The 24,479-nt window shown below is 44.4% G+C and overlaps 1 pseudogene; it reads left to right on the top strand.

Annotated features, from left to right (window-relative positions):
• The first annotated feature begins 13,888 nt into the window (after positions 1–13,888).
• The window catches only part of LOC139830372 (disease resistance protein Pik-2-like), a 36,579-nt pseudogene continuing 25,988 nt past the window's right edge, over positions 13,889–24,479 (top strand).

Below are 24,479 nucleotides of genomic sequence, written 5' to 3'. Positions count from 1 at the left end.
TTTTCGAAATGGGAGCCTAGCCCCAGCCTCTGCATCAATTGATGCACACGGCTTTCTTTATTAAAAAAGTTCAGAGTATGCGGTAATTAAATGTTTACAGTCATGGATCGGACAACGTCGATGCATGAATCAACCAAAGGAAAATAAGACACATAAAGAAACTATCCATTTGATAATCTACTAATGTATCGCCATCCAGTAGCCCGGAAAAAGCAGTCCTGAGCAACCGTCAGCAGCCGGTTGCATCCAGAAGCCATGTGCCCCCGCTGCTCCTCCGGGAGAAGGAACGCCCATAAGTGAATCCAGTGCGCAGCTCGCCGAATAACCTGCAAGAAATTGGTAGATTTCTGTTTGTTAAAGACCATGTCATTTCGACTTGTCCATAAAGACCAACATAACGCTGAGATACCAATACGTATCCGAGCCTTATCACTTTTGCTAACTCCATTTAACCAGTTACCAAACATGTTATTAATACTACTCGGAGCGGGTATATTATAAGCAAAATACACCGTACGCCAAACTATCTTTGCAAACGGGCAGTTGAGAAACAAATGGTCAACAGTTTCATTAGAATCAAAGAAACAACATTTCTGACAGCCATTCCAATTCCGTTTTGCCAAGTTGTCCTTAGTTAATACGACTTTATTATGAAGGAACCACATAAATTTTTTATTTTCAAAGGGATTTTTAGTTTCCACAAATATTTACGAAAAAATGTAGTATGCCCATTCATCAAGTCTAGGTACATAGATTTAACCGTAAAAAGTCCTGAATCTGTTAGGTTCCATACAAATCTATCTGGTTCCTGTGTTAAATTCACAGTGATTAATTTTTGGCACAAATTCAGCCATTCAATCCATTTGTGATCATTTAGACCCCGCCTAAAACATACATTAATAGGGGTCTAATTAAGAACCGTCGACACCATTACATTTTTATGTTGAACAATGTTATATAATGACGGATATTGTTGGGCAAGAGGCATACCCCCAAGCCACGTATCCTCCCAAAACCTAGTCGATGAGCCATTTCCGACCTTAAAAGAACCTCGAGAAAAAAATTCTTGCTTAACCCTCATTAAACCTTTCCAGAATTGTGAATCCGTGGGTTTAGCTTCTACCTAAGCTAAAGTTTTATTCCTGAGCTATTTATTGTGTAACATTTGTTGCCATACACCATCTTCGGTAAGTAGTTTAAACAGCCATTTGCTAAGTAAACACTTGTTTTTTAGCTCAAGTACCTCAATTTCTAAACCCCCTTGATCTTTGGGACGACAAATCATACTCCACTTCGATAAACGATATTTCTTTTGATTTTTATCTGATTGCCAAAAGAAATTAGACCGAAAGAAGTCAAGTCTCTTTCGAACCCCTTTTGGAATCTCTAAAAAAGAAAGCATGAACATCGGTAAACTTGTTAAGACCAAATTGATAAGAACAAGTCTATCACCATATGAGAGTAATTTACTACGCCAACACCCCAGTTTAGAAATGAATCTATTCTCAACCGGGTTCCATTTAGCATTTCAAAGAGTTCTATAGTGAACTGGTATACCAAGGTATTTAATCGGTAAAACACCAGCTTCGCAACCCATGATTTGCATATATAGTTGCTCCATTTCCTTTGCTTTACCGGAACAAAAAAAGTTCACTCTTGTGAAAATTTATTTTTAGACCTGATAGTTGTTCGAAAATGCAAAGAATTAGTTTCATATTATGCGCCTTTACCACATCATGTTCCATGAACAGAATGGTGTCATCAGCATATTGTAGAATCTATAAACCTCCGTCAACTAAGTCAGGGAGGAGGCCTCCGACCTCTCCCTCTTCGTTAGCATGATTTATAATAATGGCTAGCATATCCACTATTATGTTAAAGAGGATAGGCGATAGAGGATCTCCCTGCCTTAATCCTTTTCTAGTTTGGAAATTATGGCCAACATCATCATTAACCCGAATTCCCACACTCCCCCCTTTAACATATTTTGTTTAATTCGTTCACACCAAATAGGATCAAAACCCTTCATACGCAAAACTTGCTGGAGGAATGACCATTTAACCTTATCATATGCCTTCTCAAAATCAATTTTGAAAAGCACCCCATCCAATTTTTTCCAATGTAACTCATGAACAGTTTCATGAAGCACAACTACTCCCTCAAGAATGTGTCTTCCTGGCATAAACGCAGTCTGAGTGGGCCTGACCACCTTATGAGCCACTTCAGAAATACGATTAGTTGCCACTTTAGTAAAAATCTTGAAACTAACGTTTAGTAGACATATGGGTCTATATTGTTGGATCTGCACTGCATTTTCTTTTTTGGGGAGAAGGGTAATTATTCCAAAGTTCAACTTATACAGAGGTAGTGACCCACTTTGAAAACAAACAAACAAACAAAGCCATTAGATCACTTTTAATCACTTCCCAAAAATGTTGATAAAATTCCGCCGGAAATCCATCAGGTCCCGGAGCTTTATTATGTTCCATCTGCTTTATGGCTGCGTGTACCTCCTCCATTGAGAAGTCCGCCGTCAAAATAGTGTTTTCGTTATTAGAAATTTGAGGGATATCATGTGTTTGGTTCTCAATCATTGATAAAGTATTCCCCTCCGGGGCACCGAATAGTTTCTTGTAATATTCCATAATAAACACTTTGAGATTTTCATCCCCTACAATAGTACCTTCTTCTTGTTCTAGTTGAAAAATTTTCTTCTTACGATGCTTGCCATTTGCAATAAGATGAAAATACTTTGTATTATTTCCCCCTTCCTGAATATTCTTAACTTTAGCTCGCTGTGCCCATTTGGTCTCTTCATCTCTTCTTAGTTTATTTAAGTTATCATTTGCCTTCTTAAGCTCCTCCCTCTCAACTAACGACAGCGGAATACTTTCGGCCTTAATGTCAAGGTCGTCAATAATACTTAGTAAACGCTGTTTTTCTTTCTTATATTTCCCACTAATATTTTTAGCCCAACCACGCAGAAAGTGTCGCAAATGATGAATTTTCTTATGCCAAGTATGCATAGGTGTTTTCCCCGGAGGAACCATATTCCATTCAGCTGCTACCATTTCATAGAAGCCATCCTATGGAACCATGATAACTCAAAAGAGAATTTTTCTTTGTTCCCAATATGTGCAGTAGCCCCAGAGTCAATCAACAGAGGCGTATGGTCTGACCCAGAACATGACAACACTCTAACAGTCACCAAAGGAAACTTTTGTTCCTAGTCTACACTAGCAAGGACACGATCCAACTTTTCATACGTTGGAGTCGTCCTCCGACTAGCCCACGTGAATTGACGCCCAGACAAAACGATTTCTCTCAAATTCAAGTTTTCGATAATAGAATTGAAAATAAATGGCCAACGTGGATTGAAATTCTTATGTGTAGCACGGCCTTGCCATGAACTTAGCGAACGCCATGCGTCCCAGGACACAATGGTACAGACTTTTGAAGTCCACAATTTGGAAAGAAATCTTTTCCTTCCAGAAGTTTTCCTCAGCCCCGAATACCACATCGAGGCTGACTCGTCCAAGTGGATATGCCTTTCGCCCGAGAACGATGTCGTAGAACGTGGTTGCACTTGGTTGTATGATCGACCCATGGAGCTTCATCCGCAGAAAGGTCTCATGGTACAAGATGTTGATAGCGCAGCCGCCATCCATGAGTGTCTTGCTTAGTCAATATCCCTTGACTTTTGGCTTAACCACTAGGGCGACTCTGCCCGGGGCATCGACTCGCGGTGAGTGATCTTCGCGGCTCCATTGCACAACCTGCTCTGACCATGGCAACCATTGAGGTGCACCAGCGGGGGTGCTTTCGTCTGCCGTGGGCCATCTTTTTGCGCTCTGTCTTACTGTAGGTGATGGTGAAGGTGTTGAGACTCCCCTCGGTTATGCCGAGTCCTTGGTCCCTAGCTTCGCCATTAGAGTTCTTAAATTTATCTAGCTCGTGGAATTGGAAACACTCATCAGTTGTGTGAGTCGTTGCGCGTCCGTCTCTGCTCTGGAGGATACATGGCCCGTTTAGTGCCATTGAGGGATTGAATTTCTTCCGAGGGTAGTTCCCCCCTCCTTTCTTTCCTTTGTATTCGCCTCTCTGTGTGTTGGCCACCAGCTCTAGGTTGCCATTACCTTTCTGCTTATGGTGGCGACTGTCATAACGATTGTGACCACCGCGGTTGTCGCTGCGACCGCCGCCTTTGCGGCCACCATCCTTCTTTTTGTCGATTTCTTATTGGAGACGTCTTTTGTTTTGTCTGCTTCAGAGTACCGACTGGCGATCTCCATAAGATCAGAGACTGTCTTGATGTTCTTACGAGCCTGATTAATCTTCTGGACAAGCGGCTCGAACTTGCAGTTTTCTTCGAACACGAACAGGGCCACGTCGGAGCTGATATCTGTTGAAAAATTCCACAACTCAGCCCATCGATTGAGCCACCTTCGAGTTGACTCATGCTCCTCCTGGACGCACCGACGTAAGTCATCGATCGTGGCCGGCCTCTTGGAAGTGCCTAGCAGTCGCAGCCCCTAACAAGTGACAGGCGTGGTAAGCGGGTCCGGAGGCGGCGTGTGCAGTGCCACGCGTGTTGGGCCTAGCAGTCGCAGCCCCCTGGTTTGTTGCGGCAGCACCTGGCCTGGCTGGGTTGGTGCTAGCACCCGTGTTAGATGTGCCGGCACCGGGGGCGGCGTTCTTTGCGCATGTGGCCGTGGCAGTCCACCATTGTCGTCGCAGCTGCTCCCGTGGCGGTCGCTCCTGCGGTAGCGGTCGTTCTGGCAGCAGCAGCAGTGTCCGTAGGAAGCGCCATGAAAACCGCAGCTGGGGTATCCATGCCACGAGATATCGAGTGGTTGGACTCGTCTTCCGATTCATAGTCGAGGACGGGGAAGATTGATTCGTCGTTGTGGCTGCCTCCTGTAGCCTGCTCGATGACGAAGTCAGCGTCGATGGCGGAGTTGAAGGCAATGGCGACGAGGAAGCTGATGTCTGCAGCAACTGCCGTGGCTGCTGAGTCGGTGACGTCATCCACGCCGGCCGTGGCGTTGATCGAGTTGCTAGGGTTGTTAGCCCCGAAGCTCTCGGTCGCACCGGTGAAACCAATGAAAGAGTTGATGCGGTTGATCGGAGCGATTGATGCGTGCGTGATCGGTTTCCCCATTGATCAGTGGCTGCTTTTGGAAGCAAGGCCGTAGCTGCTTACGGTGATCAAAAGGCCAGATGGAATCTAGCGGCTGGCCGGCGGAAAGGGTCCCGCCAGGCATGCGACCTCAGATGTCGTCGTCAGCCCCACGGTGGGTGCCAACTATCATGGTATTAACGAAGCAGATGCTACAAGGGGTAGCTTACAGATGGTGGTTGACGATGACGACATTGGAGCACCTGGATGAGATTGGTACACGACATGATGTACCCAGATTCGGCCCCTCTCGGTGGAGGTAACGACCTACTCCTGCTTGATTATATTGATGTCTATATGGTTTACAGTGTTGCCGGCGGCGTAGATGGAAGCTACGAAGGCTATGGCGGCTATGAGGATGAATGAGATCGTCCCATCTATGTAATCCTAGTCAAACCTTATATAGATGGCTTGACCTAGGGTTTTACATCATGCGGGCGAGTCATCTAAAACCCTAGTCGACTACCACCGTTGATCCTTTGCTTGTTCTCCACGATGGTCTTGATGGATCCATTGGACTCCTTCGTCATGTTGGGCCCTGATCGATAGGTCCCTCCGGATGGCAGCTAGATTGGGCCACCCTGGTCTTGGTAAACGACTCGCTTCCGTGGGCCTACCCGGTTGGATATTCCCTCGTCATTAGCCCCCGAGTCCGTCGGGGACTCGCCTCCATGTCGTAGTTCCCTGCCTGGGAGTCGACTCATCGACTTGTTTTTTATGGATGAACAGTTTGGTGGTGAGTCGTCGGTGAACTCCTGAAGCATAAACAATATTATCAGTTGTTTGAGCGCCCGGTCCTACTGGTTTTTAGCCAGGCCGGCTCATGCCCGTTGGGACGCTCCACCTTGGTGACATGGCCAAAGGCATCTTTTATCCTTTGTTGCGTCTTGTCGCGGAGACTGAGGGGTCGTTTGACATAGATGTAACCGAACAAGCGCTTTACTCGGGACAGAGCAAGAGTCTTTATTTCCCTCTCGATCCTTACGCGAGCTATCTGCGAGCTATCTGCGGAACACGATCCCCTCTATCTTCTCCACACGGCGCAGTTTCCTCTGAAATTACTGCCACGTTATTTTGAGAACTCACCAGAGCAGCGCCCCTTCATAAATCACCAAGGAGAAATCACACAGTTTTTTACTACAGTACTTGCCTACGCCGCTGCACCTCTCTCCTTCGAGCATTTCCTTCCAGATCCCTAATCCTTTCCAGCAATCTCCCAAAAGATGGCGGTGCGTGGCTTGTGGGACGGATCCAACGTCACCCAAAAGGAGCTGAAGCAATTCAAGGCGGCGAAGCTGCTACTCCTCGGATCTTGGAGAGTTCCTGGCTGCGAGACGCAACCGAATCCCCAACCCGATGAATTCGTGGTCTTCGCCTCCTTCTTGGAGCGAGGGCTCGGATTTCCCTCCTCGCAGTACTTCCGTCGTTTCCTTCACTTTTATAACATTTAGCCTCACGACTTGGGGCTGAACTCGATCACCCAGATGAGTTGCTTTGCTGGCTTCTGCAAGAGCTATCTCGGCTGCGCGCCATACTTCCCTCTCTGGCTCCACCTCTTCTATGGCAAGACTCAACCAGCTGGGAACGCCATCCAGGACGCCGGCGGCGTAACCTTCCAAGAACGCGCTGGCGCCGCATACCCCAAGATCGAGCTCCCGAAGAAGATCCCCTCCTGGAAAAAGGGTTTCTTCTATGTGCAGGAAGAAGTTCCTGCCAGGCAAATCTCCATCCCATCTTATTCGGAGAAGCCCAGCGCGCCGGTGAACTTGAAGCCCCTTTCGAGCAAGGGAGATGAGGAGATGGTGTAGCGTATGGTCGCCAGGCTCGCGTCCCTGAAGGAGCAAGGCCTGAAGGGGATTCATCTGGTATGCTGTTGGGCGTCCCGGCGCATAGCACCACTGAAAGCACGCCCTCATCCATCCAGGTCATCTGAGACTAAGATGACGAGGGCGGAGTTCGAGGATCACCGGAAGAGGTGGACATTGTTGACAGATTTTATTTCATTTGACACTCTGCCGCATCCCCATTCAAGGGTGTACCCTGTTTCTTCGGTAAGTGCATCTTCATTCTTGAATAAAGTTTCTTCATCTTGCAAGAGCTCACACTCACTTGTTCGCAGGAGTTTCGCCATGTTGTGGGATTTCCACCCTCGGCCGATGACGCTCTGCAACCTGACATAGATGGCAGCAACGCTGATGGTACCATTGAGCTGGAGTCGGAGGCTGAGGATCAAATGGCGTCTTCCTCTTCTCCGGGAAAAATTCCTTCTTCCTCAACCGCCCCCTTCCCTCAGCGGGTAACAAGGAGTCGCTAAGGTGATATCACCTTCTCTCTTTAGAATATTGGATGATAATGATAATGATAATGTTGAAGAAGAAGATATAATCACCGGCTTGTTTAAAGTAAAGTGTTCTCTTCGTGGTGATGCTTTGGCCAAGTTCGATTTCTTAATGGATATCGTTGCTTCACGTGACGAGTCCATTGAGGAATTGACATCTCATATTGAAAATGAGAAGCGGAGATTCAATCTCTGTCGTGGTATTAACGAATCAGATGCTACATGGGTAGCTTACAGATGGTGGTTGACGATGACGACATTGGAGCACCTAGACGAGATTGGTACACGGCACGATGTACCCAGGTTCGGCCCCTCTCGGTGGAGGTAAAAACCTACTCCTGTTTGATTATATTGATGTCTATATGGTTTACAGTGTTGCCGGCGGCGTAGATGGAAGCTATGAAGGCTATGGCGGCTATGAGGATGAATGAGATCATCCCCTCTATGTAATCCTAGTCAAGCCTTATATAGATGACTTGACCTAGGGTTTACATCATGCGGGCGAGTCATCTAAAACCCTAGTTGACTACCACCGTTGATCCTTTGCTTGTTCTCCACGATGGTCTTGATGGATCGACTGGACTCGTTCATCGTGTTGGGCCCTGGTCGATAGGTCCCTCTAGATGGCAGCTAGATTGGGCCACCCCGGTCTTGGTAAATGACTCGCTTCCGTGGGCCTACCCGGTTGGATATTTCCTCGTCAATCTCCTTAAGCAAGAGCTAAGCGATACGAAGAACACTACATTTCTTCTTAAGAAACAAATTGAAACCTTTGAGCTTGATAAGGTTAAGGACATGGATACTCTTGATAGGGCTCTTTTAATGTCTCAAGAGCTTGATGCATCAAAGAAGGAACTTGAAGTTGCTTATGCTTCTCTCACGAAGGATCTTGGCCACCTAGAGCTAGCTAATAAGCTTGTTAAGGGCGAGCTCATGAAACTTAGGGAGAACCATGACCTATTTCAAGCCAGTTATGAAGAGGCCCTTGGTACATTGAAAAATCCCATAATTGTTGATAATATTGCTTGTGCTTCTAACTCTACCATTGATCAAGCACTCCTCGTTGAGGAGAATAAGAAGTCGAAAGAGCAACTTGAGAAGTAGCGTCTTACACCCCCTAACAAGGGAAACACTCTTGATGATGTTCTTGCTCATCAAAAAGTGAGAGCTCACAAGCAAGGAATTGGGTACGACCCAAAAAATGACAAAAATGGTGTCATTCCACCCAATAAGGTGAACTTTGTGCAAGAAGGGCACAATGTGGATGACAATGTCAAGAAGACGGTTGTGAATGGAGGAGCCACAAGGGACAACCCCAATCGCAAGTTTGCGGGGAAGAATAGCCCATCCTATGTGCTATGTAAGGGCACACAAGGGGATGTGTATGCTAAATATATTGGTCCCCGCAATGGTTATGCTTATCGGTGGTACTCAATTTGGGTATCAAAAGTTCTTGTTGCTAATGCCATGGAACCCATTACTCAATGGGTTCCTAAACAAAAGACTTGATTTTGTAGGGCTATGCCTCCGGCGATTCAAAATGGGTGTTTGATCGTGGATGCACCAATCATATGACCGGAGGCAAAGGGGCGCTTGATGAATTCATTGAAGCTATCAACTCAATGTCGGGGTTTAGATTCCCAGTCGCAAATTTATATGTAGGTGGGGGCTTTGTGACTATGATTCGATGGGGTAACAACCTCAGGCACACAAGAGATGTACATGTTCAGGCCCCGGCTATAGTTCGACGGTAAAAACCCTAGGTCCTGGTGGTGTTTATGGGATATATATGTGTGAGGTGCTGGTGGTGCCGGCTTCCAATGGGAAGTCGGCCAAAGCCTATTCTTCCCTATCGGGTAAGAACTAGCTATGAATTAGGATGAAATGGGATGAACTCGTCGTCTCGTTATCTCCGAGGATGAGAGTAGATGGGGTTGAGCTTGCTTGCTCGAGTCCCCTTGGTGTTTCTAGGGTTTGGCTTTGAGTTGCCTTGGTTGGGTTGTGTCTAGGCTATCTTTTTTCTCTCCCTTCTCCCTGTGGTAGAGGGTCCTATTTATACTATGAGAGAGTGGTCTCACTCGTGAAGGAGAGGAGGCCACGTTCCTATCGTACCTAGACCTATGGGTCAGGTACGTGCCCCATGCCTTGGACGGGATAGTTGTACTTCCGGGCATCACGGTTTGGTCATGCTGATATAGAACCGGCGTCATGGGTATGGGAAGTTGCTTTCCCGTACCTGATTGCTCGGGACAAGATCGGAGGGGATAGGGAGGCCCTTTTTTGTCTTGTCGAGATGACGTAGTGACGACCAGGTCGTCACATGGTCTTTGCGTGAGCTTCTCCCCTTGCTCTTCTTACTGTTTTACCTTTCTTCTAATTGGGGCGATGATGTGGCACCCTGAAAGTGCATAGAGCCCCCATGTGTGGTTTTGGTAATTAATGATAATCCCTATGGACTAATGTTTGCATTGAGTCATATGTGTAGGAGTTGTCCATAGGCAATGCTTGAACCATAAGTTGGCGTCAAGGTTGCAATACGAAGAAATGAGGTGCAAGTTCAAGATGAGTCAACTCGAAAAGCTCACATGCTTGAAGCTTGCCATTCATATGTGTTCATGGATATGTAAAGATGCACCGAAGAAGAAGCTCTCCCATAGTGGATTATGGGGGAGCAATCCGCAAGACTTCATCAAGCAAGCACAATCAAGAAAGGCGTTCCATCTTGTTGCGGTCAAGATCGTCATCATCGAGCTCAAGTGGAATGTGCAAGGTTAAGGTTTGCTCTTGATAGGGTTTCTTTCTTACCGGTCCCATGGTTTAGTTGGGAGACTGGTTTACAGGCTAGATGTCGTACTATCAAGGGGCTCTCGAGTGAGTAACTCGATCGTATAATTCGGAGTGTGGTCAAACCTTTGCATCCTTGCATCATCTTTCTTGGTTGTTATTTGGATCTTATCCATGTGGTGTTTTAGAGTTTGTGGTTATTTCCATGACAAGCTCTAGTTCATCGAAAACGGATTTCGCATAGATCACTTGTTGCGTTTTCGAGTATGGTGATTTTCTCGGTTTCTCATGTTGAGGTGTTGCACCTCTAAAATTAATATAAAATCACCCCCCGGAAGTAGGCCGGAACTTGGCCGGTAGTACCGCCCGCCAGTAATACCGTCCTTGTTCCGCCTACGTCGTCAGCAGCCAGTTCAGCCGAAGAAGGAATCCGGCCGGAACTTCCGGCCGTTGGGACCGGTACTTCCGGTTTTACACGAAAACATCTGCAACGGTCAGATCTGAAGTACCTACTCATATAAATACCCCTTTCTTCCTCCTTGGGTAGGTTGCCTCTTCTTCCTCCCTATCTCAAGCTCCCCACCATTGTTGTTGACCTCTTTGAGCTTGAGATCTTTCTCCCCGTCCCATGATTCTTGCATCTATTTGAGAGAAAGATTGAGGAGATCTAGATCCACACTTTGACCAAACCAAATCATCTCTTTGTGAGTAAATCTTTGGGATCTAGATCTTGGAGAATTTTGTGCTCTCCTCTTTGTTCTTCCTCTCTTATTCCTCCAATAGCTTTAGTAGCTTTGTTGGAATTTGAGAGTGAAGGATTGGAGCATCTTTGTGGTGTTCTTGCCATTGCATTTGGTGCATCGGTTTGACTTCTCCACGGTGATACGTGGAGGTGAAAGTTCGTGAGATATTCAATTCGGGAGCTTGTTCCCGGAGCTTGTTCCTCATGGGTCTTTGGACCCTAGACGGCTTAGTGGTCTTAGTGGTCTTTGTGGTGTTCTTGGGGACTCCAATTAAGTTGTGGAGATTCTTCAAGGGCAAGGTCTTTGTGGCGATTTATTGAGAGCCTCCAATTAAGTTGTGGAGATAGCCCCAAGCTTTGTGCGGGTTCGGTGACCACCCTAAGGTTCCATAGTGGATCGAGGACATCCCTTTTGGTGGGAATTCTCGAGGAGAATACGGTGGCCTTCGTGCATTTGGAGTGACTTGTCCTCCACACCGCTCCAACGGAGAGTAGCACTCGCAAGAGTGTGAACTTCGGGATACATCGTCGTCTCCGCATCACCTCGGTTATTCCTATACCCGAGCTATTTACTTATGCACTTTACTTTGTGATAGCCTTCGTGCTTGAAGTTATATATCTTGCTATCACATAGTTGCTTGTCTTGCTTAGCATAAATTGTTGGTGCACATAGATGAACCCTATTTATATAGGTTTTGTGATTGACAAATTAAACGCTAGTTTTATTCCGCATTTGTTAAGCCATATTCGTAAAAGTTTTAAACCGCCTATTCAATCCCCCCCCCCCCCCCCCCCCGGCGGCATCCGTGTCCTTTCACACCCATCTTCCTTTGGCCGACTTCTAAGAAGCCGGCGGCACAATGGGTGATCTAGGGTTTGTACCCGCGTGACCCGGTAGCTCGTCCGGTGTACTGGGAGGGACCGGTCCGTCCGGTCTGTGGTCCGGTCATACTGGACTGAAGTTCTGAATCTGACTTTGCTGTATAGTCCCTTCCACTACCGGGCATTCCAAGTTACCTCCATTTTTGTACTTGTGCAATTAGATCAGACAAACGTTTAAATGACTTTGTATATTTAAGCCGATTGAGACTTCCATCTCCGAAGGCACAAGAAAAAATGTGGTTTATCTATTCCACACGGTTCATTATTGCTGCAACACGGAAAGAACAAAAGTTGAGTGTCTACTTCATCTCAGCTAAATATAGTACAGGCAGAGATACATTCAGTAAAAAGTTCCGAAGTTCTAGTTACCTTGTCGTTGGCACCAACTGGGTGGGTCTGGAAAAGCTTAGTCTGATGTAGTTAATTTGATCATCGTGATCAAGCCTTGTTATGGATTTCTGACCATACTCCTGGCATATTCTTTCTGAACAGGAGCACTCTTACATATTCGCTCCAGAGAGTGGACAAATGAAAGCCGAGTTACATGTAGCCCTTTAATTTCAAATAACCAGAGAACATATTTCGAAGTTTTTTTTAAAAATTCAAATAAAATTCTAGAGGTAGCCAATGATGTATACTACAAACGTGCAAAATCCCAATACGAACTACTTTCTATTCTAGGCTACACAAAAATAACAAAATCTGAGTATAAAGTAGTTCATATTAAGATTTTATAGGTTTTGTAGTATGCTCACCTATAGAATTTTGTTTGAAATTTGTTAACACCCAAAAATATGAATTTTGAGTGTTTGAAAATAAAGAGTTACATGTAGGTCAACCTCCATTTGGAGAAATGGATCACAGCTCAGAATGAGAATGGGCCGACCTAGAACCAGCCTTGGATCTAGCCCCACTGGTCTCAAGGCAAATTTGGGAGGCCACAACTCAACCCATTTCAAGAGATCAAAGTAAGCGGCCTCGTCAGCCAGATGGGTATCTCAGATCAACCCAAATTTTAGCCTTTTAACCTTTTCTGGCGGTGGTTAAACTTAGAGCATTCTCTAAAAAAAAATTATGATAACGGTACAAAAAATGATGACCCAAGTAATGATAATATGAAATAAATAAAATTTACAAATGAAACACAGGTTCATTTTCAGCTCTTTTCACGTTCGTTGTTCAAAGACAGATGAATCCAAGTGATTCCAGTACGCGATTCACAACAGAAACTAGTTCTCTAAAGTCACAGGTTTGTTGTCGAAAAGAAAAACATAGGTTTTTCAGATTGAAAAGTTAAAAAGATCCAGCGTAGCAGTTTTTAGGAAACAGCAGGAACAGCACCCACATCAGCTCTGTAACAATCACTCAAATCAGCCGGATACATGGATGTAACTATGTACTATAATCATCTCAAATGCAGAAGGTGTCGATTTGAAAAGGCGCAACTACAGCATCGCGCTTCCCTCGCTCTTGCAGCAGGGCCAAAAAAAGGTTGAGCGTACCAATCCTTCATGGCATGGGGCTCCCTTTGAGATCCCTTTAAATCAATCCGCTGTGGGAGAATATTGAAGCTCGGGTCAAACGAATAATTCAAGGCAATGGATGGCATAGATAAGTGTTATAGCTTAATTGACTTAGATATGGGGGTGACTTGCATGTATGCCACATCGGATGTATGAAGATGCTATTGCATAATATCTTATGAAAAATACCAATGCAAGAAATTGCTATATTGACATATTTTTTTGGTAGCACTTAAAAGAATGTTCAAGTGTTGGAAGTGGCATTTTTTCATAAGTTCATTTTTTTGGAAAGTGAAACAGTGGGAGAGTTTCCCACTACAATGTTTTAGATACCCTCCTTTTCTTGTAAAAAGAGTGACAGCTTTGTTAGGAGTAATAAAAAAGGTAACACAGCCTGGAGTCGTCGTCTTCATTTTCAGAATAAGAAACTCCAACTTGGTAGTAGGTATGAGCAATAAAAAACTCCAACGCGGTACAGCAGCTGCCCTACTCATCTGCCATATTAGTCAGCACTTGTACATGGATCTAGATCTGCCAGAGCTAGCAGCACAGCCTCCAACCGCAGCTGATCAATGGAGGCAACCGTGCTGAGTGTCGGCAAGTCCGTGGTGAGTGGGGCGCTGAGCTATGCCCGGTCCACCCTGGCGGAGGAGGTGGCGTTGCAGCTCGGGGTGCAGCGCGACCAGGCCTTCATCACAGATGAACTCGAGATGATGCAGGCTTTCCTTATGGCCGCCCACGACGAGCGGGAGGACAACAACAGGACTGTCAAGGTATGGGTGAAGCAGGTGAGGGATGTGGCCTACGACGTCGAGGACTGCCTCCAGGACTTGGCAGTCAGTCTCGAGAGAACGTCCTGGTGGCGTGTTGCCCGCACCGTGCTGACCCGGCCGGCGTCGTTTGGCCAAGCAGATTAAGGAGCTCAGAGCCAAGGTAGAGGACGTCAGCCACAGAAACGTGCTCATAAACAGCTCGGCCAACTCCAGGCATATCACTGGCGGTAGCAGCGCCGCTGATGCGACCATGTTTGGAGTGAATAGCATAAAACCATCACATTGGTGGCCAAATTTACCAAAGACCACCACTTTTGGTTTGCGGGACAAAAAACCACCACATTTGAGTTGGTTTTTTGCCGAACACCCAAATGACGAGTTTGCAGCAAATTGACACTGAATCTGACCATCTGACCCCACCCACTGTGCTGACGTGTCCAAAGTTTGACGGAAGGAGAAAACGGCCGTCGCCGGTCGGACGTGGGCCCCTCCGCGCGCCCAGATAGGGTTAGGGTTGGGACGGTTGGGACGGTCAGCGCCTCTGTCTCTCCTTTCGAACACGGATGGCGGCGTTCACTGCTGACTCGGAGGATGGCGGCGCAGTCGGAGGCGGCGGTGGCGGCGCAGGCGGCTGTGGCGTCGCACGCGAGGACGTGGCGGCGGTGGGGCAGCCATCGCCGGAGCAGAAAGCAGACACCGCTTTTGCGAGAGCCGTGGTCGCTTCACCCTGCAAGACCAGCCACCGGTGGGCGTCAAGTTTCGGCGGCGGCGTCGAGTTAGCTCACTCCTCTCTCCCCTCCCCTGCCACCGGTGTTGTAGATTCTTTGCACTAGGCATGATAGGCATCGAGTAAGCTCAGTTCTCATCTCTGTCTTGATAATGTGAACAACTATTTGCAGTTTGGATGATGATATCTGGGAGATTAGATTTCATTTTAGTGGTGAAGATAATTTAGAGAGGACTATTAGCAGTTCAGACATCATTGTATTGAATTTGCTAGCTCTAGTAGAACAACGTGGCTATGGCATCAGAGACTACATGTACTATGTTAAAGAAAGAGGCAAAGGGAAGGAAGGAATGGAGGTAGTTGATAGCATGGCCAAGGTACATGAAATGCTTGAGCTTTATGACAGTGAGAAGGTACTCAATATAACAGTGGTGAAGGACAAAGCAGAATGGCCAATTGGTTTGAACAGAGAAGATGTTGAAGCTACAAATGTAGTTGATGTCCCTGTTGTGTTGTCAGATAACAAGTTAGGGGTCAATTTCATGGCAAATGAAGTGGAGGAGGTGTATCCAGTGGCAATAGACTACAGTGATGTTGTGTACATTGGTACACAACACAGCAGCACCATGAATAAAGGGAAGGGAAAAGAGGTTGCTGAATCAGATCAAGATGAAGACTTGGAAGATGGATATGACAGTGATAAAGAGGTAAATGATAATGAGGTTGGTGAATATGAGGCTGAGTACATGTACTATGATGGTGAGTACAGACCTGAACTAGCAGCAGCTGAGAGGGAGGCAGCTATTGAAGCAGATTTGGAGCTAATGAGGGAGCTTAGGAAGAAGAGGCATGCAGCACAAAATGCAGAGAATGAAGAAATAATGGACAAGCTGCAAAAAATGAAAGAACAGAAGGCTGACCCATTTCTTCATTTTGAAGGTGACACTGATGTTGAAGAGATATTTGAACCAGAGGAAGATTCAGAGGTTGAGGAAATTACAGAGAAAATCATCCCACTGAAGAACAAGGCAGCAAAGTGTGGTCCTACTAGTAGCTCACATCATGAGGTGGTTAAATTTGAAGAAGGAAATTATTTCATGCCTACATCTGATGAATAGAGTAGCCCTGATGAGCTTGCAGACAGTGATGATGATGGGTTTGTGTCAAAATTTGTACCTGCCAGTGGAAGGAAGAGGAGACTGAAGAAAATGAAGAAAAGAGTTTGGTATGATGAAACCAGGGCAAACCCACATGAACAGATAGGTATGAAGCTTTGTTTCACTGATGTATACCAGTTCAGGAGGGCTCTAAGGACATACCACATAGCTCAGCTTAGGAACTTTCAGTACTGGAGGAATGACAGTGATAGAATCATAGTTCTTTGTCCTAGAGCAGATGATGGTTGTCCCTTCTACATCAGTGCCTCAAAGATTGCACATGAGAAGACTTTTTGCATAAGGAAAATTCTAGGGGTTCACACTTGTATTGCCTCTGGACAACACACAAAGGTAACTATTGATTGGCTAGCCAAACAGTCTGAGCAGGCTGTTAGAATTGATCCAAACACAACTGTTGACACACTCATTGACAATGCAAAGCAGAAGTGGGGTGTACCAGTTCCCAAGAGCAAAGCTTACAGAGCAAGGAAGAAGGCATTTGTTGTTGTTATGGGTGACCAGAAGGCACAATACACAAGGTTGAGGGATTATCTTCAGGTTGTCCTTGACACTAATCCTGGCAGCAGGTGTATTGTGACAACAAAGCATTTAGTGGAGCATCCTAGTACAAACCCAAGGTTTCATGGGTTATTTTACTGTCTGAATGCATCAAAGGAAGGCTTTCTTAATGGCTGCAGGCCCTTCATAGGTAATTATTCTTGTAAATGCATTACTTTTTTCCTAGCAGAAACTTTTCTTTGTTATCTTACCCACACAATGACACAGGGGTAGATGGATGCTTCATTAAATTGAGCACTGGCCAACAAATACTTGCTGCAACAGGTAGAGATGGGAACAATAACATTTTCCCTATTGCATTTGGTGTGGTGGACAAGGAAGACACTGCCAGTTGGTTATGGTTTCTGACTCAGCTTAAGTACTGTATTGGGGAGTCTGGAAAATTTGGAATGTACACAATTATTTCTGATAGGCAAAAGGTTAGTGCAGTAACATATATTCTGTCTATTACAGTTCATTTCTCTTTGCTTTAAAAGGAAACAAACAGTAACAATTGTTTTGTTCATGTTTGCAGGGACTTCTCAAAGCTGTATCACAAGTGCTCCCACATTCTCCTCATAGGTTCTGTTTGAGGCATATTTATGCCAACTTCCAATCTGCTGGATTCAGAGGGCCAGAACTGAAGAAGCACATGGATGCATCTAGTTATTGTTACACAAAACCAGAATTTGACAGAGCAATGGATGCTATGAAGGCAGATTGTGAGGAGGCTTATAATTGGCTCATGCAGATTCCTGTAGAGACATGGGCCAGGCATGCTTTTGATACAAACAGCAAAATAGATCTTGTTGTGAACAATATTTCAGAAGTGTTCAACAAAATGATCCTGGATGTGAGGAACAAGCCTATCAGAACAATGCTAGAAGGGCTAAGGAATAAAATCATGGTAAAGCACAGTGGGACAAGAGAGAAGACAGAGAGAACCAGATGATAGATCACTCCACACTATACTGAGAAGTTGGAAGAAGCAAAGAGGTGGTCAAGGGAATGCACTGCAAAGAATTGTGATGTTGACCTGTGGCAGGTTAGCAACAACAAAAGAAATTGTGCAGTCAACCTAAAGAACCACACTTTCACCTGTAGGAAATGGGATATCACTGGAATACCTTGCTGTCATGCAGTTGCTGCAATTATGAAAGTGAGACAGCATCCAGAGGACTATGTACATGAGTTCTTCAAGAAGCCACTGTACAAAGAAGCCTACAAACATGTTGTGTACCCTGTGCCTGGTCCAGATGATTGGAAAAAGACAGAGACTGATGACATAGACCCACCTGTTTTCAGAGAGAAGTGATAACCCACAAGTATAGGGGATCGCAGCAGTCTTCGCGGGTAGTAAAACCCAATTTATTGATTCGACACAAGGGGAGACAAAGAATACTTGAAAGCCTTAACAGCGGAGTTGTCAATTCAGCTGCACCTGGAAACAGACTTACTCGCAAGAGTTTATCAGTAGTAACAATTTTATAGCAGTAGCAGTAGTGAAATAATAGCAACATAGTAACAGAGACAGCAGTAGTGATTATAGTAAACAACAGGATTAAAATACTGTAGGCACGGGGACGGATAACGGGCGTTGCATGGATGAGAGAAACTCATGTAACAATCAAGCAGGGCATTTGCAGATAATAATAAAACGGTGTCCAAGTACAAAGCAATCAATAGGCATGTGTTCCAATTATAGTCGTACGTGCTCGCAATGAGAAACTTGCATAACATCTTTTGTCCTACCAGCCGGTGGCAGCCGGGCCTCAAGGGAATCTACTGGATATTTAGGTACTCCTTTTAATAGAGTACCGGAGCAAAGCATTAACACTCCGTGAACACATGTGATCCTCACATCACTACCATCCCCTCCGGTTGTCCCGATTTCTGTCACTTCGGGGCCATTGGTTCCGGACAGCGACATGTGTATACAACTTGCAGGTAAGACCATAAACAATGAATATCATGATGAAATAATAACATGTTCAGATCTGAGATCATGGCACTCGGGCCCTAGTGACAAGCATTAAGCATAACAAGTTGCAACAATATCATCAAAGTACCAATTACGGACACTAGGCACTATGCCCTATGATACGTCTCCGACGTATCGATAATTTCTTATGTTCCATGCCACATTATTGACGTTATCTACATGTTTTATGCACACTTTATGTCATATTCGTGCATTTACTGGAACTAACCTATTAACAAGATGTCGAAGTGCCAGTTGCTGTTTTCTGCTGTTTTTGGTTTCAGAAATCCTAGTAAGGAAATATTCTCGGAATTGGACGAAATCAAAGCCCAGGGGCCTATTTTCTCACGAAGCTTCCAGAAGTCCGAAGGAGAGACGAAGAGGGGCCACGGAGGGGCCACACCATAGGGCGGCGCCCCCCCCCCCCCTTGGCCGCGCCGGCCTGTAGTGTGGGGCCCCCGTGCCGCCTCTTGACCTGCCCTTCCGCCTATAAAAAGTCTCTGTGACGAAACCCCCAGTACCGAGAACCACGATACGGAAAACCTTCCAGAGACGCCGCCGCCGCCGATCCCATCTCGGGGGATCCAGGAGATCGCCTCCGGCACCCTGCCGGAGAGGGGAATCATCTCCCGGAGGACTCTACGCCGCCATGGTCGCCTCCGGTGTGATGTGTGAGTAGTCTACCCCTGGACTATGGGTCCATAGCAGTAGCTAGATGGTTGTCTTCTCCCCATTGTGCTATCATTGTCGGATCTTGTGAGCTGCCTAACATGATCAAGATCATCTATCTGTAATTCTATATGTTGCGTTTGTTGGGATCCGATGAATAGAGAATACTTGTTATGTTGATTATCAAAGTTATGTCTATGTGTTGTTTATGATCTTGCATGCTCTCCGTTATTAGTAGATGCTCTGGCCAAGTTGATGCTAGTAACTCCAAGAGGGAGTATTTATGCTCGATAGTGGGTTCATGTCTATGTGAATCTGGAGGAGTGACAAGAACCACTAAGGTTACGGATGTGCTGTTGCCACTAGGGATAAAACATTGGTGCTATGTTCAAGGATGTAGTCACTGATTACATTACGCGCAATACTTAATGCAATTGTGCATTTGTTAGCAACTTAATACCGGAGGGGTTCGGATGATAACCTGAAGGTGGACTTTTTAGGCATAGATGCAGTTGGATGACGGTCTATGTACTTTGTCGTAATGCCCAATTAAATCTCACTATACTCATCATGATATGTATGTGCATGGTCATGCTCTCTTTATTTGTCAATTGCCCAACTGTAATTTGTTCACCCAACATGCTGTTCGTCTTATGGGAGAGACACCTCTAGTGAACTGTGGACCCCGGTCCAATTCTCTTTCTTGAAATACAATCTACAATCTTTGTTCTCTGTTTTCTGCAAACAATCATCTTCCACACAATACGGTTAACTCTTTGTTACAGCAAGCCGGTGAGATTGACAACCTCACTGTTTCGTTGGGGCAAAGTACTTTGGTTGTGTTGTGCAGGTTCCACGTTGGCGCCGGAATCCCTGGTGTTGCGCCGCACTACATCCCGCCACCATCAACCTTCAACGTGCTTCTTGGCTCCTCCTGGTTCGATAAACCTTGGTTTCTTTACGAGGAAAACTTGCTGCTGTGCGCATCATACCTTCCTCTTGGGGTTGCCCAACGAACGTGTGAAATACACGCCATCAAGCTAAATTTACGGCGCCGCTGCCGGGAGATCAAGACACGCTGCAAGGGGAGTCTCCACTTCTCAATCTCTTTACTTTGTTTTTGTCTTGCTTAGTTTTATTTACTACTTTGTTTGCTGCACTAAATCAAAATACAAAAAAAATTAGTTGCTAGTTTTACTTTACTTGCTATCTTGTTTGATATATCAAAAACACAAAAAAAATTAGTTTACTTGCATTTACTTTATCTAGTTTGCTTTATTGTCTTGCACTCTATATTAAAATACAAAAAAATTAGTTACTTTTGTTACCATGTCTAGCTCTGAACCTGTTACTTCTTCGCCTGAAGAATTAGTCTTCACTTTTAAACAAGGGGATGAGGAGAGTTTTAAGGATGCTTGGTCTAGAATTTTTACTTCTTATCGTAAAACTGAACCTCAAATGACTCTAAGTTTGCTCCTCAGTAATTTTTATTTTGGTCTTATGGTTCGCTATAGATATGCTTTGGATACTTTAGTGGGAGGAGATTTCCTTCATTGCAATGGGGATCAAGCTTTTAATGCCATAAAGAAGTTGGTTGCATCACATGATTCAGCTAATAACTTTGATTCAGTCCTCACTAGCATTTATAGTAGATTAAATAATCTCGAGATAAGTACATCTCGCTTGAATGATAATTATTGCCATGTTCGTAATCGTCTTGAACAAGTTTTAGTGAACTCTAAACTCTCAATGTGGGATCCTGCTGTTAAAATTGTCATCGGTGATCGAACTCTCCATGCCTACTGTGATATTATGTATGAATTTTGCCTTATGCCTGAAAGTATTTATAAATATTTGAAACTTTGGGGAGTCGAGGAAGGAGGAGAAGAAATAACTCTCATTGATGACTCTACTATAATTCCTAAAGGAATAGCCGCAGGTGTGCATACAACCATTCTTGGAAGAACAATATCCATTGATTATCTTGTTGTTGAAACAGGAAAACTCACACTCGGAAGATCCCTGCTGAAACTATTGGGAGCAGTCATTGATGTTGGAGAAGACACTCTGAAATTCACCTCTATACCGGGGGAAACTCATACATTTCCTAAACCAAAGGGAAAGAAAAACGATAAGAAAGGTAAGGGTAAAGCCTAAGGTAATGTTGACACTTCGTCTCTTGATAATACTTGATACACACTTTCTGCGCCTAGCTGAAAGGCGTTAAAGAAAAGCGCTTATGGGAGACAACCCATGTTTTTACCTACAGTACTTTGTTTTTATTTTGTGTCTTGGAAGTTGTTTACTACTGTAGCAACCTCTCCTTATCTTAGTTTTTTGTTTTGTTGTGCCAAGTTAAGCCGTTGATAGAAAAGTAAGTACTAGATTTGGATTACTGCGCAGTTCCAGATTTCTTTGCTGTCACGAATCTGGGTCCACCTCCCTGTAGGTAGCTCAGAAAATTAAGCCAATTTACGTGCATGATCCTCAGATATGTACGCAACTTTCATTCAATTTGAGCATTTTCATTTGAGCAAGTCTGGTGCCATTTTAAAATTCGTCAATACGAACTGTTCTGTTTTGACAGATTCTGCCTTTTATTTCGCATTGCCTCTTTCGCTATGTTGGATGAATTTCTTTGATCCACTAATGTCCAGTAGCATTATGCAATGTCCAGAAGTGTTAAGAATGATTGTGTCACCTCTGAATATGTCAATTTATATTGTGCACTAACCCTCTAATGAGTTGTTTCGAGTTTGGTGTGGAGGAAGTTTTCAAGGATCAAGAGAGGAGTATGATGCAACATGATCAAGGAGAGTGAAAGCTCTAAGCTTGGGGATGCACCCGGTGGTTCACCCCTGCATATATCAAGAAGACTCAAGCGTCTAAGCTTGGGGATGCCTTGGGCATCCCCTTCTTCATCGACAACATTATCAGGTTCCTCCCCTGAAACTATATTTTTATTCCATCACATCTTATGTGCTTTTTCTTGGAGCGTCGGTTTGTTTTTGTTTTTTGTTTTGTTTGAATAAAATGGATCCTAGCATTCACTTTATGGGAGAGAGACACGCTCCGCTGTAGCATATGGACAAGTATGTCCTTGGTTTCTACTCATAGTATTCATGGCGAAGTTTCTCCTTCGTTAAATTGTTATATGGTTGGAATTGGAAAATGATACATGTAGTAATTGCTATAAATGTTTTGGGTAATGTGATACTTGGCAATTGTTGTGTTCATGATTAAGCTCTTGCATCATATGCTTTGCACCCATTAATGAAGAAATACATAGAGCATGCTAAAATTTGGTTTGCATATTTGGTTTCTCTAAGGTCTAGATAATTTCTAGTATTGAGTTTGAACAACAAGGAAGACGGTGTAGAGTCTTATAATGTTTTCAATATGTCTTTTATGTGAGTTTTGCTGCACCGGTTCATCCTTGTGTTTGTTTCAAATAAGCCTTGCTAGCCTAAACCTTGTATCGAGAGGGAATACTTCTCATGCATCCAAAATACTTGAGCCAACCACTATGCCATTTGTGTCCACCATACCTACCTATACTACATGGTATTTTTCCGCCATTCCAAAGTAAATTGCTTGAGTGCTACCTTTAAAATTCCATCATTCACCTTTGCAATATATAGCTCATGGGACAAATAGCTTAAAAACTATTGTGGTATTGAATATGTAATTATGCACTTTATCTCTTATTAAGTTGCTTGTTGTGCGATAACCATGTTCACTGGGGACGCCATCAACTATTCATTGTTGAATTTCATGTGAGTTGCTATGCATGTCCGTCTTGTCTGAAGTAAGAGAGATCTACCACCATATGGTTAAGCATGCATATGTTAGAGAAGAACATCGGGCCGCTAACTAAAGCCATGCTCCATGGTGGAAGTTTCAGTTTTGGACAATAATCCTCAAATCTCAAATGAGAAAATTATTAATTGTTGTTATATGCTTATGCATAAAAGAGGAGTCCATTATCTGTTGTCTATGTTGTCCCGGTATGGATGTCTAAGTTGAAGAATAATCAATAGCGAGAAATCCAATGCGAGCTTTCTCCTTAGACCTTTGTACAGGCGGCATAGAGGTACCCCTTTGTGACACTTGGTAAAAACAATGCATTGTGATGACCCGGTAGTCCAAGCTAATTAGGACAAGGTGCGGGCACTATTAGTACGCTATGCATGAGGCTTGCAACTTATAAGATATAATTTACATGATGCATATGCTTTATTACTACCGTTGACAAAATTGTTTCATGTTTTCAAAATCAAAGCTCTAGCACAAATATAGCAATCGATGCTTTTCCTCTATGGAGGACCATTCTTTTACTTTCAATGTTGAGTCAGTTCACCTATCTCTCTCCACCTCAAGAAGCAAACACTTGTGTGAACTGTGCATTGATTCCTACATATTTGCTTATTGCACTTATTATATTACTCTATGTTGACAATATCCATGAGATATACATGTTACAAGTTGAAAGCAACCGCTGAAACTTAATCTTCTTTTGTGTTGCTTCAATATCTCTACTTTGAATTATTGCTTTATGAGTCAACTCTTATGCAAGACTTATAAAAGTCTTTGCTATATGATTCACTTGTTTACTCATGTCATATACATTGTTTTGATCGCTGCATTCACTACATATGCTTTACAAATAGTATGATCAAGATTATGATGGCATGTCACTCCAGAAATTATCTGTGTTATCGTTTTACCTGCTCGGGACGAGCAGAACTAAGCTTGGGGATGCTGATACGTCTCCGACGTATCGATAATTTCTTATGTTCCATGCCACATTATTGACGTTATCTACATGTTTTATGCACACTTTATGTCATATTCGTGCATTTACTGGAACTAACCTATTAACAAGATGCCGAAGTGCCGATTCTTTGTTTCTGCTGTTTTTGGTTTCAGAAATCCTAGTAAGGAAATATTCTCGGAATTGGACGAAATCAAAGCCCAGGGGCCTATTTTCTCACGAAGCTTCCAGAAGTCCGAAGGAGAGACGAAGAGGGGCCACGGAGGGGCCACACCATAGGGCGGCGCGGCCCCCTTGGCCGCGCCGGCCTGTAGTGTGGGGCCCCGTGCCGCCTCTTGACCTGCCCTTCCGCCTATAAAAGTCTCCGTGACGAAACCCCCGATCTGAGAACC

Source organism: Lolium perenne, chromosome 4, assembly GCF_019359855.2.
Source record: "Lolium perenne isolate Kyuss_39 chromosome 4, Kyuss_2.0, whole genome shotgun sequence".
NCBI lineage: Eukaryota > Viridiplantae > Streptophyta > Magnoliopsida > Poales > Poaceae > Lolium > Lolium perenne.
This window is presented reverse-complemented; position numbering and strand designations above follow the sequence as displayed.